This window comes from Rhincodon typus, chromosome 22 (assembly GCF_021869965.1).
Source record: "Rhincodon typus isolate 14 chromosome 22, sRhiTyp1.1, whole genome shotgun sequence".
In the NCBI taxonomy this organism is placed as follows: domain Eukaryota; kingdom Metazoa; phylum Chordata; class Chondrichthyes; order Orectolobiformes; family Rhincodontidae; genus Rhincodon; species Rhincodon typus.
The window spans coordinates 36087555-36102614 of record NC_063353.1 but is presented as its reverse complement, the minus strand read 5'-3'; positions in this window follow the sequence as shown (position 1 = coordinate 36102614).

The window sequence follows — 15060 nt, the reverse complement described above, 5'->3', positions numbered from 1 at the left end:
ACAATGGACCAATGGATGCGCCGTATGGTGGCCATTGCAAAGACTGAATCTTCATATAGATATGAATACTGTATATATAATAAAGAAAAGTTCTTTTAAGTGCTGAAGGTGAGTACAGGTCTTAAAAGTACTGTGGTTTGTTTGCTACCATATTTAATTCCCCTTGGATACTCTGAAAATGTATTTGAATGAAGACATTTGCATTTGATTTTGTTTTATGTTGCATTTTTTTTTGTTTGGGAACTGTGATTTGCTATATAAACACTGTTTCCTTTTTGGACATACGAGCTCATGGTGTGTAATAAAGATGTGAATAATCCTGGTAAGATGGAGGCTGATGGATTTTGCCACTTTTATTACTGTCACACGATAATCCTTGTAACTTCAACACAAAGGGAAGGATAGGGGATTTGCTAAGGTACTGAAAGCATCATAACACTGGTAATCAATGCATAATGATCAGTATTATGATAACTGGGCTTATCCATTAGTGAGACAACAGAATATTTAGTCATGCATCGGAGAAAGCAGACCACGTTCAGCAGGTTTGTTCATGAACCCAAACACGCTCTCTCTCTCACTCTCCCCAATTTCTCTATTCCTTATTAATGACTACTTAACCACTTTCTCCTCCCTTCCCTTATGTCTTTTTCAATTTCTCTTTCATTGGACTTTTCATTTATCATTCCATGTCTTTCTCTCCTTCCTTTACCACACCCCCTCCCACTTTTATCTTTTGTACAACACCCGTTCTCCCCTTTTCTCCACATTTCTTTCCTGTCATTTCTCTATGTCACTCGAAAATAATGTGTAGTTTTGAGACATACATTTAATACAAGCTGGTTAATAAGAGGTAGATAATTGGTAAGTACTTTCACATTTATTTGATAAACAAGCGCACAATCACTTAGACCAGGACAAAACCAGGTTTTATTTTCATTAGAGCATGATTTCTTGCTTTGTTTCCCTCTATTTACAATCAAAATTAAATTATCACTGCTTGGATCAAGGTTCCAATAGAATCATGAATTAAGATTTTCTTGGTTTTGGGCCCCCTCCACAAATCAGTGCTCATCAATCTCAATATGGTTCCCCATGAATGAGGGCCCATGGAACACACTATATTGAAGCTAGTACATGATTGGTAACTTCTTTCACTGGGTAGAAGAGATCGGAGTTGGAAAGGAAAGACAGACTTGCATTTGAGAATGCTTTAATACCAGTATATTAGACCTTTGGAAAGCTTTGTTCTGTGTCTGACCATGATGTACCTGGGCTGGGAGTGCTTCAAACAATATATGCTTTCTACCATGTCAATATCCTCTACCATAGCACAAGAAATCTTCTTGAAGTATTAAAACATTCCTGAAGTTTGAACTCTGAGTTGATTTGAGAGTAAAACCATTGAAAGATTTAGTGATAGGTTTGTCCACTGGCCCCACACAGTGACCCATCGTCCTTTAGCTAAGGCAGTGTGCAATGGAGTCAGTGGAGGTTGGGTTTGATACTGGAGCCCTTTCGCTATCTGAAGATTTAATACATTGAAAAAATGGGGTAAATCTTTTAAAACCTCAAGAAATGGATTAAAGGAATTTTCCAGGTTATTTTTTTCCCTTCTTTTCCCCCGATGTTGTTTCATTTTGCCTCATCCAGGAGGGCTGAAGGGCAGTGGGGAGTTTAGAAATGTCTACTAACCACCCTGATCGGGACAAACTGATAGACCAACTGGTCTTATGAACATATGAATAAAGAACAAGCATAGGCCACTCAGCCCTTCAAGCCTACTCACCATTCAACAAGACCATGGCTGATTTGATTTTAACCCCCACTCATGCTCCTGCATACCCTGATAATTTTTCATTTCCTTGGCAATTGAGAACTATCTATCTGTTCCTTTAAAAATATTTAAAGATTCTGCATCCTCTACCATTTGAGGAAGGAATTTCAAAGACTCTGAACCTTCTGAAACTTTTTTCCCCTCACCTCTGTCATATGTGGGTGAACCTTTATTTTTAAACTATGATCCCTAGTACTAGATTGTCCCACAAGAGGAAATATCCTTTCCACATCCACACTGTCAAGGCCCCTTAGGATTTTATATGTTTCAATTAGGTCACCTCTGACTCTCCGAACGGTACAGGCCTAGCCTTTCCTAAAGGAAATCCCTTTCAAGATATTACTCTAGTAACCCTTCTTTGAACTGCTTCCAATATATTAACATTCTTCCGTAACTGCAGTGACCAGTATTGTATATGATACTCTAGATGCAGTCTACCAATGCCCTGTATAACTGAAGCATAACCTCCCCACTCTTGCATTCCATTCGTCTTGCAATAAACAACATTCTATTAGCTTTCCTGATCACTTGCTGTACCTGTAAACTAACCTTCTGTGATTTGTGCATTTCAGAGCTCTGCAACCTCTCATCACTTAGACGATATTCATTTTTTATTCCAAGATGGATGAATTCACATTTTTCCACATTATATCCCATTTGTCAGATTTTTGCTGCTCTCTTAATTTATCTATATCCCTTTGTAAGCTCCTTATATCCTCTTCACAACTCACATTCCTGCCTATGTTTGTGCCATCACCAAACTTAGCTGCCACACCTTAGATCCCTTCATCCAAATAATTTATATAAATTGTAAAGAGTTGACTGACATATGTCAAGCATCCACCCAAACATGTCTTCTGTTGAAACCCTGTGGAGGAAGCACTTCCTTCCCTAATGCAATTACCAAAATCATTGTAGCCACTGATTGCTGTCACATATCACTCATGACATCCTGCCAACCAGTATTCTTACTCTCTGGCTTCCTGTTAGCCAGGCAGTCTTCCATGCAGGCCAAAATGTTACCCCCTAACACCATGAGCTTTTAATTTCTGCCACAACCTTTGATGCGACACCTTATTGAATGCCTTCAGCAAATCTGAGTACACTACATTCACTGGTCTCCCTTTATCCACAGCAAATGTTACTTCTTTGAAGAACTCCAATAAATTAGTTAAATATGATTTCCCTTTGACAGGACCATGTTGACTCTACCTTGAGCTTATCCAGGTGCCCTGTTGTAACGTCTCTAATAATAGCTTCTAACACTTTCCCTATGACAGATGTTATATTAACTGGCCTGCAGATTCCTGCTTTCTTCCTCCCTCCCTGTTGAATAAAGAAGATGCCGTAGCTATTTTCCAATTTAAAAGAACCTTTCCTGAATCTAATTTTTTTTTGTAGCATGTACTGCTTCCTAGAACTGTGCCAATTTTCCTTCATTCAATCCTCCTGTCATTATGACACTATTCCATTGTTGAATAAGATGCTGTTCACTACCTCATCGGAGTGTATGTTCTTCATAAAGGATCTTCACTGGTGGGTATGAATATAATTCTAGAAAGCATCACAGCTGGGTCACATACTGTCCTTCCATACACACCACAAGAACAATAGCAGCATCTTGGATTTATAAAAGGTTAAAAATATTTTAGAACATCATGGAGCACTTCTCAACAACATTGTTAAACAACATTAAACACCAAGAAATGTTAGAACACGTAACCAAAAGCATGGTCAAAGGGATAGGTTTTAAGGAGAGAGATTTAAGTAGGATGGGAATTCTGGAGAAGTGGAGAGACTTGAAGAGGAAATTTTAGGGCCCAGATAGTTGAAAGCACAGCCCTCAGTGATAGATTGATCAAAATTTTGGATATGTAAGATTCCAGAATTGAAAGAGCACAGAGATCTTGAGGATTGTGAGGCTGGAAGAAGTAACATACATAGAGTGAGATAATGGAGGGATTTGAATGTACGGTTGACCATTTTTTAAAATTAGGTTGCTGGATTGGGGCCAATGCATGTTAATGAACAGGATTGGTAGGCAAACGACAATTGGAGCTTGTAAGGACGTGGGGCTGTTTGGATTTGCTCCAGTGTATGGAGGAGAGTAAATGGAAAGCCAGCCAGAAGATCATTATAATTATCAAGACTAGAAATAAGAAAAAGACATGGATGAGGGATTTAGCAGCAGATTAGCTGATGCAAGGCTGAAGATTTGTGATGTTACAGAGGTAGAAGTGTGTGGTCTTTGTGACAAATTGAGTTTGTGGTAAAAAGCTCATTTTGGAGTTGCATGGACACCAACGTGGCAAACAGACTGATTCATGTTACCAGCAATGACCCAGGAAGACGGGTGCCTAGGAAATGGTAGAGAAACACTAGATCATTGAAGGAACCCTTGCCAATGACCCAGGATTACTGAGAATTTGTGCCCCAAGTGCCACCCAAACAGGTCTTCCACTGAAACATTATAAAAGGGAGTTTTTTTTTCAATTCAGTTACCAAAATCATCATAGTTGCGTTGGCATGAAGAATGTAAGAAAAGGTAAGCTATTAAGTGAATGTTCTCTTGCTGGAAATTAACTCACCTGACATGATATCACATGTATTCTGAATAAGTCCGATATTTTTCAACCTACCATGTTGTCATTTTGGATAAAGTTTACTTGACAAACTGTTCAAATTTATTTATTAGAGTCCTTTTTTTGTTCAAATCCAAATTTTTTAGCACACTTTGTGTTTCCTACGCCTCACACATTTAATATCATCCACATTTAAGCTTCTCTGGTTACCTAGCCTGTAAAATTTATGGATCTTAATCGCCTCCAACATTTCTTCACTTTGGCTCTGTCAAAATCCTGGAACTCATTTCTCCCAGCACAGTGGGTGTACCTCTACCACAAGGACCACAGTAGTTCAAGAAAGCATCTCACCAGTGTATGTTCCAGAGCAATTTAGGGATGGGCAATAAAAGCAGGAGTAGATAACTCCATCCACAGACAACTTCTTAACTACCCTGACTACCACCTGTCTAGACGACAGGTCACATTTAATTGGACTCTGTACAATGGAGCCAGGATATACTCTCCACTTGTCCTATTTACTAACAGTTTGGATATCATTGAAATCTCTGGAGCGAGAACTAAATTGTTCTATAGCAGGAGTTTGAGTAGGCGCTGTATCCCTTAGTGCAGATATAGGCTTGGATGCTTCCGTTGAAGGAAAAGGGGTTATTTTCCCTTGATTTAAAAATTATTTGCATCTCTCATTTTTATTACTTCTTCTGCACTCACAGCTGTATCTACCTTCGGTCTCTTAGTTGTTGTTAAAGCTACAATCTGGTCTATGGTGTTGGTTTCCTTTTTGGATTCACTCTTACAAGGTCCAAAAAGTCTCATGAGTTTCCTTGTCAACATTCAACAATCTGAAAAATGTGCCCGGTCTTATTACAATGGACACCACTTGGCTTCTGATTTTCACCTCCATCCTCAATACTACCATTCTGATCTGAGAAGGAGACCTACAGGCAGCTATCCAATCCTTACTTTGGCTACTTGTCTTTCTTTCAGAGAAACATATAAAATTGAATCAGGAATAGTCCATTCAGGTTTTTGAGCCTGTTCCACTGTTCTATGTGTGATCATGGCTGATCATCCAACTCAGTATCCTAGTCCTGCTTTCTCCCCATACCATTTAATCTCTTAGGTCACATGGGATTCAGGGTGAGCTTGCTAATTAGATACATAATCGGCTTAATGGCAGGAGACAGAGAGTTGTGGTAGAGAATCGCTTTTCGGACTAGAGGCTTGTCATCGGCAGTGTTCCACAGGGATCAGTTTTGGGTCCTCTTTTGTTTGTCGCTTGTATAGATGATTTGGATGAGAATATAGAAGATATACTTACTAAGTTTGTGGGCGACACCAAAATTAGTGGTATAGGAGACAGTGGAGAAGGTTTTCTAAGATTACAAAGATTGTATCTTGATCAACTGGGTCAATGGGCTGAGAAATAGCAAGTGGAGTCCAATCTGGATAAATGTGAGGTATTGCATTTTGGTACAATCAAGGGTGGCGCTATACAATTAATGGTAGGGCCTTGTGTAGTGTTATAAAACAGAGGGACCTAGGAGTTCAAGTACATAATTCTTTGAAGTTTGCATCACATATAGACAGTGTGGTTAAAAAAGCATTTGGCACGCTTCATTGCTCAGTCCTTTGAGTATAAGAGTTAGGAAGTCATGTTGAGGTTGTACAGGACATTGGTGAGGCCTCTTCTGGAATACTGTGTCCAGTTTTGGTCAATCAGTAATAGGAAAGATATTATTAAGCTGGAGAGGGTTCAGAAAAGATTTACCAGGATATTCCCGGGAATGGAGAGTTTGAGTTCTAAAGAGAGGCTGTAGGCTGGAACATTTTTCCACTGGAACGTAGGTGATTGGGAGTTACCTTATAGAAGTTTATAAAATCATAAGTGGTATAGGTAGATTTAAGGTAGTTGTCCTTTCCCTAAGATGGGGGGTTTCAAGAATAGGGGACACATTTTTAAGGTGAGAGGAGAGAGATTTAAAAAAAACACGAGGGGGCAAAATTTATAAACGGAGGGTGGTTTGTGTGTGGAATGAACTTCCTGAGGAAGCGGTGGATATGGGTACAATTACAACGTTTAAAAGATATTTGGATAAGTACATGAATAGGAAAGGTTTGAAGGGATATGGGCAAGGAGAAGACAGGTGGGACTACTTTAGTTTGGGATTATATTCGGCATGGACTGTTTGGAGCGAAGGATCTGTTTCTGTGCTGTATGACTCTATGATTCTATGACTGTTTTAATGTCCTCTCTATGGGGTCAATCTTCTACGCTGTAATGGTGTTGTCTGCACAAGGCACCACTTTCAATCATGCACTGCTTTGATTTTCTCTGAGAGGTTTGAAAATGTTGAATTTTATTTTTAAATCATTTGAATTTCTAGAAACCACAACAGCTTGTTAAAAGCATTTAATCTATAAATAGATCTTTCCATGTTTTGAGTTAACTGCCAATAGTTTATTTTGAGTTCTGTTCACCTTTCCAAAACTCATCTCACCACAATTTGGTGCAAGCCTTTTACTAAAGGTTATGTACATTTCTCAATGTGCTGAACTCAATCTTTTTCTTCCTCCTGATTATCTCCCTCCTGTCTGATGGGTTGACTCTCTGCTGGAGTATTAAGTTCCTTTGCCCAAGAGACCATTCTTTAGATGATGCCATATTGTGGCTTTGAAATGAGACTGAAGTTATATTTACATTTATATAGTGCCTTTCACTGCCTCAGGACAAACCCAAAGCACTTTTTTTTGGAAACACGACAACTAATTTGTGCGCACAAAAAATGGTGAAACAACAGCAAATAATCTACTTTTTTAATGTTGGTTGAAGGATAAATATTGATCAGAACTCCCCGACTCTTCAATTGAGTGTTAATGTAAGGGTAAATTTGTACCTTGATAAAAGGTTGTCAACTCTCCAGAATTGTCCCAGAGTCTCCAAGAATGAAAAATTAAACTCCTGGACCCTTACCAGCAGTATGAAAGAGGAAGAAAAACAGTCAGATGTTAAAAAAATGTCCTTTCAGCAGTGTTTTTTTCTTATAAAGAAATGGGAGATGAGAAATAAAACAATTTTTTGGACAGTTTATCTGGAGCTTAGTAAGTCTTGAGATGGTATCTCCAGAAATATGTCCAACCTGAGTTAGCAACCGGTTTTGGAGTGTGCCCACCAGCATCGAGGTTGTAATGCCACAGAATGATTCTATCTCAAACATTCATCCAGTAATTAGACATTTTCACCCATTCCCTCTGATTGGACCTGAAATCTCAGTGATGAAATGTCAAATACTGACCCACTGCACCACACAAGCCAGGTTCAGTGACCACAGTAACTACCTTGAATTCAGTGCCTGCAATTGCTGATATAAGATGAAGCTGTATAAAGCCCCCAACTGTGTGTGTGTGTATCAGGCAGTTGGCTTGTTTTGTGTAAACAGCCCCACCATTCAAACAGCTGCCTCATCTTTACTTTTGTTATTTGTTTATATAAAATAACTAACGTCTAATTCTGACTTGCATTCTATAGAACTAAGCCTCCTACAATTTTTTTAAAGGACTAGTCTCCTTTGCTCAGCTCAGCTTTGATGGCTTACTACATCATGAGCCTTAGCCTTCTGACTAGGCTCATGAATGGAAAGAAAATGTGCTTTTCCACGTGATGTCATGTCAGTGAATAGAAAAACCCAGTCAAGATGGTATAACAAGTGGTCCATCTGTTTCTGCTTGTTCTCTGCTCAAGTTAAAAGCTTTGACCCTTCTGTTTTATTCTTTACTTTGTTCAACAAAGGTATTAAGTGTCATGAAGCCAGGATGGGCAGATGGATTTATGATACAGATCCACCATGATTTAATTGAATTATAGACTCAACATGAGGGCTGAATGGCCTGCTCAATGTCTGATGTTCCTAAATGTGCAAATTGAATCTGGGCTATGTTGGAATACAGAGGCACCAGCACCAGATTTCCGCAACATCATGAACAAATGGTTGTTCACCATTTCTGATCCCAAGTAGCAGATGCTGGCAATCCATGTGATCTGTGGTAGAGGTATATCAAAAATTGGTTCCATTCCTGTCTTTGGCTGTATTTCCTTTTCCAGTGGCTAATCCACCCAGCTTGCACATCCCTGGACACCATGGGCAATTTAGCATGACCAATCCACCTAATCTGCACATCTCTAGACTGTGGGAGGAAACCAGAGCACCCAGAGGAAACCCACACAGGGAGAATGTGCATACTCCATATAGATGGACACCTGAAGGTGGAATTGAGCCTGGATCCCTGGTACTGTGCGGTAGCAATGCTAACCACTGAGCCACCATTCCACCCCAAACAGCCTCAGGCCTTTTGTGGGAAATTCCCATGGGGGTTGTTCCATGTAGGAATTTATTTTTTGAAGGTCATGAATTTGAGAAAGATGAATACATTCCTTTCTGTCTTGCCACTCAGCTAGCAGCATAACAACACGATGATCTCTCCTTCATATCAGTACACTCAGACAATGAAGGCCATCAGTTTAACCGGGACAAGGTAACTTAGTAGCTCAAACGTAGACACGCACGGGAATTCCTAGAGGCAAGGTTCTCCACCTGTAATGCAATCAACAAACATAAAGAATTGGATCCCATATACAAACCCATACAGAACAGAACTAGAAATGACACTACTCACCATAACAGACCAGACAGTATAATTACCAAGTGGAGTAGAATAACATCGCTTCATCGGAGGCTCGACTGATGATGTCACCTAGCATGGTGACAAAATGTCAACGCAAACAAGCCAGCTCGACAAGTAAGTCAACAACCTCACTTTTAGCTCCAGTATTTATCTCTCAGCTAAAATGATTAGTTGTTATTGTTGAGACTCTCACTAATTTTCTTTTACTTTTTCTAATTTTAAGTTTAGAACTGTGATTTGAAGTTAAGAATTGAATTTTGAACTTTGAACAATAGCTTGGTTTTTTTTAAAGGAGGAGAGAACAAAAGGCAAATGTTTGCTGTTGGGAATTGGCCTGGAAAGACAATGCAAGTTATTTATTGCTGTAAGTGTAGGCATTTCAGCATCAAGATTTTGCTGTGCCCTGGGACTGGCAGCTGGTTGGATGTTGAATTGGTCAATCAAGAGAGGAACAGTGCTGACCAGCCAACCACAGAGAATGTTGAGGAAAAAAGGGAAGACAAAGACTGAGATAACAAGGTGTAGAGCTGGATGAACACAGCAGGCCAAACAGCATCATAGGAGCAGGAAGTCCCAACGTTTCGGGCCTAGACCCTTCATTGACTTTAACTGAGTTTTGAATAGGAAGCAGGTTTTTGTTTTGGAAGCTTCTGGACTGAGGCCGATTTCGCTTTTGGCTCTCTCTATTTATCCTCCACGCTTATACAGAAGATCAGAGAAAGACAACTTAACATTTCAAGAATGGAATTGGTTAGAACATTGTTAAGATGATATCAGGTGGGAAGAGGGATACATGGAACAGAAATCGTACCATAAACCTTTTAGCTGAATGGCCCATTCTCTATTGTAGACTCTTTCTAATTTTACTTTTTGAGGTCTGGCACACAGAACTACATGGACCAGTAAGACAAAGGAAACTGGATAATCAGTGTCAACAGTGACTTGTTAAAGAAAGGAATATAGAAGGCTGAAGTGACAAGGCTAATTCAGAACTGGCAACAGTGGAGTGAATTCATTTAGCTTCATTGTCTCTACTGAGCTGATAGACAGGATCGACACCCAAGTGAGTTTCCCTCCTTTAATGTTCTTCTCTCTACTCCATAAATTTCCTGCAATCTTTTCTCTTACCTCATTCTTGGCAGCATTCTTGTTGTTCCTGTCTGTTTCCTTACCAGTAAAGGTTGGTCCATCCTGCAGTGCCTTGACCACAATTGAATCTAGGTAGGATGACTGGCATCAGTGATGGAGCAAGGGAAAGGATTAAAAAAGAGGTAAAAAGAAGTTATTTATAATCGCTGTCCAGTGATTGCTGCTTAATGTGTTGAAAAGTGTGTGCGTATAGAAAGTACAGAAATGTGTGTGTGTGTGTGTGTCCATGTGTAAGCATCTGGCCCTGCTTTGACTCTTTGTTCTTTGAAGTCTGTAGAATATTCAATATGACTTGCCGTACAACCAGAGGAATGTGAAGATTTCTTGCCACACTTTCCATCAGTCCCATCCCCCTGCTACCAGCACCTTCCCTGTTACCCTACTTCTTTGGTGCACAGGCCCTGAAGTGTATTTGGAGCATTGATGTTGCTAATGCAGTCTGTGGTCCTTGCAGAGCAATAGTAACAGATATAAATGAATAAATCAAGGCAGGGATAAATTATTAAACCCTTCCGTTTTGTGCTGAGTTAGCACTTAGTCAGTAGCAGCACTCAGACTTAAACCTGATTCATTATTAATGCTGCTGCAGATTATCCAGGGGCCCTTTGGGGCAAGGTTACCCTTCACATTTTCACTTGTCAACTACTGATTGAGATGAACAATGATTTCTTCAGGAAATGCAACTAATTGCTGCTTTTGCACCCAGCAACAATATTTTTTCTCTCAGAGGGTTGAAAGTCTTTGACATTTGCATCCTCAAAAGACAGTGGATGCAGAATCTTTAAATATTTCTAAGGCAGAACTAGATAGATTCTTGATTACCAAGGCAATGAAAGATTATTGGATATATGTAGGAATGTAGGGTTGAAGTTAAAATCAGATCAGCCAAGACTTATTGAATGGCAGAACAGTACCACAGGGCTGAGTGTCCTATTCTTGTCCTTTGTTCTCATGTTCATAAATTGCATCGATATAAAACCTCCAAATGAGCCTAATCCTAACCCATCCCAACAGGAACATGATCAAACAAAATTTGACACTGAACCACAAGATATTAGGACAGGCGGTCACAAACTAAGTCATAGAGGCAAGTTTTAAGAAGGCCAAAGGAGGAGAGAGAGGTAAAAAGGTAAAGTGGCAGAAGATCTTCAGAGAAATTCCAAAGCTTATGGTCCAAGAAACTGAAGGCACAACCACCAAAGTTGAAGGAAAGGAAATTTGGCAGAAGCCAAGAAACTAAAATTGGGGGAACACAGATGAGGCTATTTGGTCCGTCTTGCCTGTGCTGTCTCATCAGAAGAGTTGATGAAATTAGCACCATTCCCAAACTTTTGCCTATAACCCTGAAAATTAGTTCTTTTCAAGTACACATCTAATTCCTATTGAACAATCGAACAACAGTGGATTCAATATGCTCATCTCTGCTCAACACTGGGCTGTTCGTATCAATCTGTTGAGGAATCATTGATAAATGAGTTAATGTCAGATGACTGAAAGTGGTTTGAACAAGCATCCGATGCAAATGATATCCTAGCAGCATTTTCCAGCTGTCATGGTTCTTTCATAATTATAACAAAGATGTCTGGATATGTGAGTTGAGGCAGGGTCAATGATTCTTTATTATCCCTTTGACAGTGAGCTCAGTCTGCACTCTGTCCACCAGGTAATCTAAAAGTAGCAGAAATACTGAGCTGTCCAGATACTGCATTTTAAATTTATATATGCATTGGTAAATATTATCGATATTGGACAGTCCTAGAGAAAGGAAGATATCTAATGAATGTGAGAAGTGATGGGTATTGTATAAACAATAACATTTACTCAAAACCAGCCCTGTCAGTTGGGATGTGTTGTCCAAATGTCAGAGCCCTGATCTACTCAGAACTTGGTCACAACTGGAGACTGCCGGGAAGATAGCAGAAACATGTTAGGGATATCCTCAAAGGATCCCTGAAATGGTCAACTGTCAAGTCTGGATTATGACTGCTCAGAACGGAGAATGCTTATTCCAAAAGGACCTACACACAAGAAAAGTCTTCTTCAAGAATGTGCAGAGGTGAAGTTGAAGTGTTGGAGAGAGCAGCCCATCTAGCTAACACTTCAAGCCCCACCTGCCCCACATGTGGCAGAGTTTGCTGGTCACACATAGAAAATATCAGCCATCTAAGAACCTATTGAACTTGAATGGAGTCAAGTCATCCTCTTCCTGAGCAACTGCCTGAGAAGAAAAAGAATGCATACTCAGTGGCTGTTTTTGACACCAATGTCCAAAATCAAAAGTACCCTCTTAACAAGCAACTGCATTTCAAGGTTCAAAGACATGATAGTGGTCAGCATAACAGAGGATTCATTGTACTTTCATATTTTGAGAATTGTTAAATTCACAATTGCTATATATGTAGAGATAGTAAGAACTGCTGATGGTGGAGTCAGAGACAACACAGTGTGGAGCTAGAGGAATATAGCCAGCCAAGCAGCATCAGAGGAGCCAGAAAGCTGATGTTTCGGGTCAGGTCCCTTCTTCAGAAATTTCAGAAGGGTCCAGACCCAAAACATCAGCTTTCCTGCTCCTCTGATGCTGCCTGGCCTGCTATGTTCCTCCACTTCCACACTGTGTTGTGCTATAAATGTAGCTTGTTTTACAGAGTCTTTACAGCACAAAAACAGGCCATTCAGTCCAACCAGTCCATGCTGGTATTTTGATTCAATTTGAAGCCTTCTCCCACTTTTCCTATTTAAGTCTATCATCATAACCCTCTTCCCCTTGAATGTACCAATACTGTAGCAAATTTTGTTTGTTCATTGAAGTAATGTTCAATGTTAGCTCAATTGGTAGCTGTATCATCTGAATCAGAGGTTGAGGGTTCAGGTCCCACTCCAGGACTGAAGCACAAAAGTCAAAGTTGATATTCCAGTGCAGTTAAATTTATTCACAGGATGAGGGCAACACTGGCTAGGCCAGCATTTATTGAGGGCAAATAAGAGTCAGTTACATTGCTGTGGGTCTGGAGTCACATGTAGGTCAGACCAGGTAAGGATGGCAGTTTCTTTCCCTGAGGGACATCAGTGAACCAGGTGGGTTGACATCATTTCAAAGTAGACCCAGGGAGTTCTCTCTGGTGTTCCAATCACAAAGAAGGATTATCTAGTTATTATTATATTGCTGTTTGTGAGAGATTGCCACAATCAAATCAGCCATTGTATTTCCCTACATTATGAAAAACACTACTCTGGTTGCAACATGTTTAAGTAAGTCATGAAAGATGCTATATAATGTGTACTATTTTCTCTCTTTTTTCATATTCTTTACAGGACAAGGGTGTTGCTGGCTAGGCCACCATTTATTGCCCATCCCTAATTACCCAGAGAACAGTTAAGAGTTAACACATTGCTGTGGGTCTAGAGTCTCATGTAGGCCAGACCAGGTAATGACAGCAGTTTCCTTTCCTGAAGGACATTAGTGAACCTTTGATTTATAGCCCTGAGTTATTTTGTGACAAAGGAAAACTACTTCCTTTGCTGATTGAGGCTAGGGAAATTGTGGATTGCGTTATGTTATTACCAAGTGAGCTGGCAGATGTGACTAGGATTCTCTGTTTGACCACTAAATCCCACTACATTTACCTGTATGTTGGGTAGGTGAGGGCAATCTTCAGTTCATAAAGAAACAGAGTTCATTAACAGGAGTGGGATAGAACGTAACCTAATGCAAAAACCCATGATAGCTTTTTGGAAATTTTATTAGTAGGCTGAAGGTATCCAGGCTCCTGGGCCATTCTCTGGCTTTCTGCTGCCTTTCCATCAGAAAGTGTGGCAGGAAGGGCGGATGATTTTCAGCACTTTAAGTGTCTATCTCGAGGTAGAGAGATTACTGGTAATGTGAGACCCTTCTCCTGATTATTTGATTCATTATTTTCAGTCTGTGCAAGATGTTGATAAATGTGACCTTCTTATCAATCATCAGTTCGGTATGGAAAAATAATTTGACCCACTCCATTGTTCAGAATGGCAATTTTCATTTAGAATGACGTCATTCTCCAGCCTTTGCTCGGGATTTGCTTCGCTGTTGTTGCGATCACTCTCAAGGTGTTGTTGCCCACATTGCAACCGTGACTCCTTGAAAACTACTCATTGGCTGTAGGGCTTAGTGAGACAAGGGCTTGATGCAAGTTCTTTCTTGTCAGTGTCCTATTCTGGCTTTCTCAATATACCAAACAGAAATGCTGCAAAGTTTGTCCAATGAATCCCCTGAACCTCCAGACAGGGAAATAAACAGGAACTGCAGTCTGCTGGAATTGCAGACAATTAAGGCAACATGTGACAATACTACGGCTTTAAGAAATGTATTTTGACCTAGTTTTTTTATGAAAGAAGATTGAGACAGAGGTGACGAGCAGTCTATTCCAAACCATTAAAGCAAACAGCTTGTGAGGCCATGGATTCTTTTTAAAAAGTTGGAACAAAAGAAGCAGCCAGAATGGGTGGGGTCAAGTTAGAGGTGTATAAAATGATCAGAGGTATAGATAGAATGGACAGCCAGAGACTTTTTCCTAGGGTGGAGGTAGCTATAACAAGGGGGCATTGTTTTAAAGTGAGTGGAGGTAGATATAGGAGAGACGTCAGAGGTAGGTTCTTTACTCAGAGAGTAGTAGGGGCGTGGAATGCATTGCCGGAGAGGGTAGTGGAGTCGGCCTCATTAGGAGCATTTAAGTGGCTATTAGATAGGCATATGGATGGTAGTATAAATTAGGGTTGGATAGACCTTAGGTTTAGGGTAAAAGTTCGGCACAACATCGTGGGCCAAAGGGC